Here is a 4,385-nt window from a genome sequence, read left to right as displayed (position 1 = left end):
GCGTTGGAACCGACTCTGAGTGTTGAGTGATTCTTCTGACAAACACTAACACTAACACCCATTTTCATTTATTTCAATGGAAAGGATAATCAGGCGCGGCTAATTCAAGATCACCCGATTCACACCATCGCCCGAAGTTAAAATTACTTCCATGGACTCTGAAAACCGCTGAATTTTAAATAGAAATCATTTAATTTCCCCATAATCTTACCGGTGCTATCAATGATATAAGTGAAATAATCACGTTCAGAGATATTGCACTGAACATATTTTATTGAATAAACTCCATGTTACAAACACAAATAGCAGATTGCAATAAAAAGCTAGCATTATGATGGGTTAGATTTTCAACCCACCGCCCAGGCGGCTTCTACAGGGACGGCTGATTCGCAATGATAGTTTTATACCTGGGTGGCACATTGAAAATCTATCCCACGCGCTCTGTGGCGAAGGTAATATTCTCAAGACGTTGCACACGGCAGATACTAATTTAAACTCAAATGGGCTGGAATCATCCCACAATTTCAAATGTATCACTAGAAATAATATATTTTTAAACAGGACAAAGTTTATTCCTAGTAAACACTTTGGATCTTTTTCCTCTGAGGAGAGTGGGCTAGATCGTGACTTTGTGTGATAGTGTAAGATGGTTGATAGCGAGGGAGCAGCCTGTTTTACAGCTCCCCCGATATTTATTGCCATTGACTTCAACGGTGAGAGATATAAATCAGACTGCCAACTCGCCGTCACCATTTTACAAGATCTACCTCACAATCCTTTGCTTTTATTAATTCAATCTGTACTAATACCCTGGTTTCATGTCATCATTATTAAATATTTATTGATGTGATTTTAATCAGAAGCTCGGCTGCCAACTTTTTTTCACAAAAAAATGAGCATATACCGATAAAATGAAATACATTACATGTAGTAGAGCTCGTGGGGTCGCACAGTAAAACTGTTGTATCGAGATACCTGCTGCTACAGGAAACATGGGGCTCGACCTTGACTTTGTGCGATACTGAGTCGGCAGCCCGTGTTACATCACTTCCGGGTTTATCGAGAGATGTAAAAGGTGCTGGCAAGTCGTTATGACCCATGTCACGCTATCTCACAAAGTCAAAATCTACCTTCATGATACCCTGTCCAGAATACCAGACTTACAATTTCCTTGGAGGCAGTGAAATCTTCAGCACAGTTTGTCATGTTCCAGTCAGTTGTTTCTTGTATGACCTGCTAAAGAAGCACAGCATTTAATACTGGCAGTGGATTGAATGGATGACTTTGATCAATTACTAACCCCCCCCCTCCCCACATTTTCCTTTCCAATCTCAGCCCGTACTCTCCCAAATGTGCTGACTCCAGGTAAGGTAATGTGCGCAATACAAGCTCTGATATCTCGCCTAAGTGGCCAACTTTTAAGGGTGAGTTTAGACAGTACGGGGTATAAATTTACCGTGGGCCATAGTGCGAAACTGGTGAGAGCGAATTATTTTTGAATTCTCTCTGATTTTCTTTTCCATCGATTTCAATGAAAAAGCAAATGGGACAGAGTGTAAAACAGATGGCCGGTTCGCTATTGCCCGTTTTACGCCACTGTCCCAAACTAATTTACATCCCCAAGTGTCAGCAGGATTTTAGATTCAGGGGAGGTCCTCACAGCCGAAAACTATCCTGAACTCCAGACATGAAGGCTTTCCGAAGTAGTCACCGGAGAGGATCAGGAGTTTGACCTGCCTGATTCCACCCTTCCTCACCAAGAACAATATCATGGGAACCCACTGCCTACCTGCAGAAATCAGCGACTTTAGCTTAGTCCCGAGATAGAACCCGCGACCTTCCTGGTCTGTGTACACTGCCTTTGGCGACAGGGCCATTGGTTACTGGTTGTTTTTAACCAGAGACAGATTGGGAAATATTTGTTTGAACCTTGACCCAGTTTAGCAGATTATCCGCAGTCTGTCACAATAGCACTGTCGTCAGTGCAATTCATTTTGGCGCTAAGCATGGTTAAATCAACTATTGGAACAAATGTAATCTACTTTCAATTTACCAATAAACAAACATCTGATAGATTGATTCTATTAATCTTCGTGGACACATTCTCGGCACACACGCCTTAACGTAAAATCTGCTTCTGAATACTTTACTGAGTTGCACAATGTGTACTGAAACTCTTTTTGGGAGTCAACGAAAAACATTAAACCGTGCCCCCCCCCCCCCCCCGATCTGGGGGAAACACCAAATATTTACAGGCCCTTTTATTTTTTTGTGGTATTTTTTGGGGGGTTTTTTTGGGCACAAAAACATTTTTTTTTCCAAGTGCCCCCTATAAAAGGGGAGGGGGACACTAAAAGCACCGGCAATTAAAACAAATTAACTTAAAACATAAAATCAAATTAAAATTTGGTTGCCGGGCGTGATGATGCACTCCAGTCCCTCCGGTGCCACAATGTGTACTGAACCAAGAAAACCAGCTTCACAGCTGAACAGTCCGGGTAAGTGAATGCGGTGGGAGGAACCCGCTCTGGCTAGGTGCAGCCAATTCACAAACACTCTGAAATGCATTTAACATTTCCCCACACAATCACCAGAGCAATTCATCATCCTTTAAAATAATTGTTGTGAATCAAAATATTGGTCCGATAACGATGCGGTTGTATTTGTATTCCCCTTTAATACCCGGGGTGGTGGGTCCTCTGGTTGCTATTTCTAGTGAAATCCTAAGCGGCGTCTCTTAAAACACTTCTGCTATTTCCCCAGAACATGGGAATCCTCCAAATATCTTCGTAACGTTGCTGAGCCACAGGGACCAGCGAAGATCGTTGTCTCTTGTGAGATACTGTTGGTCTGGAGATAGTGTTGACACAACTCTGCACCAACCACTGCCCCGGGATAGACATCCTCTTACTTCCAATGAAGAAATTATGGTCCAAATGTCTCCGATCATTTAACGCGACGTTATCTGTTGATTTACAACAAAAAATTGATCTGTAAAGCGACGATGCGCTCTGGTAATAAACCTGTGTCTCACCTTTGACAGTACTTCAACTTACAATAATTCCCAACGATGGCCACCAGCACCATTATGACCAATACACTCCCGAAATGTCGTTGCAACAAACACACAGCACCTGCAAACACACAGAGTTACGGAGATATAAAGCTGACGGGCAATAATGTCAATTAAACCAGCAAGAAAACCCAGAGGTACACGGGATCACTAAACGTATTTGAAAATGTTTACCCGTCGTCCTGAAGGTATTTCTTTAAATGTCTTTTCTTTTCATGATGGGCGCACTTTGTTTTGTAGTGCTTTAACCTACAGGGCTACAGACCAAGAGCTGGGAAGTGGGATTCGGCTGGATAGTTCTTTGTCGGCCGGCGCCGACACGATGAGCTGTAAATATCTATGATTCTATGACTTTAGGATCAGAACGAATCATGTAAAGGCCATGCCGATATGATTAAAACAATATTCAAATACAATGCCTGCAAATGAAACAATTCACAATCTGACAAAAAGGAGTTAGATGAAGTCCTTACTACTAGGGGGATCAAGGGGTATGGCGAGAAAGCAGGAATGGGGTACTGAAGTTGCATGTTCAGCTATGAACTCATTGAATGGCGATGCAGGCTAGAAGGGCCGAATGGCCCACTCCTGCACCTATTTTCTATGTTTCTATGTTTCTAAACAGACCCTCAATGTAATAAACGATTGCAGTAACATCAAATTGTAACAAAAGTGTTCACAACATGTCCCTGTATTAAGAAAAAGTGTAAAGGAAGAACGTTTCTGAAAAATGTATTGACGGTACCTTCGGAGCTGTAATTAACACTGGCTGGAGTCTGAAGAGAGACATGAGACACTTGTACAGCTGTACAGAGCCCCACTGCGGACATGCGCCGTATCTTTGAAAGTGCTGCAAACCTCATACAGGCCCACCGCGCTGCGCTGTTCAGTATTGTCCCCAGTTACAAGCTTTTCGTTGTTTTTATACCAAATCACATTGAGATCTTCAGCGTAAAACTTCGCTGTTTTACACACGAGAGTCGGAGAAATGGGTGGGCGGAACTCAGACTCGATCAAGTCGATGCTCAGAGGAGTGGGCCGAGCTTGGGGGGGTTGGGGTGGGGGGGGGGGGGGGGCTGGGGAAAGAACATTAGTTTGTGTTTGAAATACTAATTATTATGTTATTTCTGCAGTCTATAATTTAGAACACGAGTTTAGGACGGGTCCGTTTCACAAAGTGTTTCATCCGAACGTTGTTAATTTCTGTGTTTTCCAATATTACTAAGCATTAAGCTAGAAATTACACGGGCACCGAAACGGAGAGCGAAAAGTGCCATATTTGGTAGAATCATAGAATAATGGAGCACAGAAG

At 42.7% G+C, this 4,385-nt stretch overlaps 1 long non-coding RNA gene across 2 annotated transcripts; it reads right to left on the bottom strand.

Annotated features, from left to right (window-relative positions):
• Positions 1-288: 288 nt before the first annotated feature.
• On the bottom strand, positions 289-3,932 carry LOC139278061 (uncharacterized). 2 transcript variants are annotated; one of them, XR_011596214.1, is made up of 3 exons: positions 3,819-3,932; positions 3,035-3,134; positions 289-1,236 (listed from the first exon to the last, which is right to left on the bottom strand). It is a non-coding gene; the product is annotated as an uncharacterized lncRNA (long non-coding RNA). The 2 variants fall into 2 exon arrangements; XR_011596215.1 differs by having other exon boundaries at positions 289-1,233.
• Between the last annotated feature and the right edge of the window lie 453 nt (positions 3,933-4,385).

The sequence above is a fragment of the Pristiophorus japonicus genome, chromosome 13, assembly GCF_044704955.1.
Source record: "Pristiophorus japonicus isolate sPriJap1 chromosome 13, sPriJap1.hap1, whole genome shotgun sequence".
Lineage (NCBI taxonomy): Eukaryota > Metazoa > Chordata > Chondrichthyes > Pristiophoridae > Pristiophorus > Pristiophorus japonicus.
This window is presented reverse-complemented; position numbering and strand designations above follow the sequence as displayed.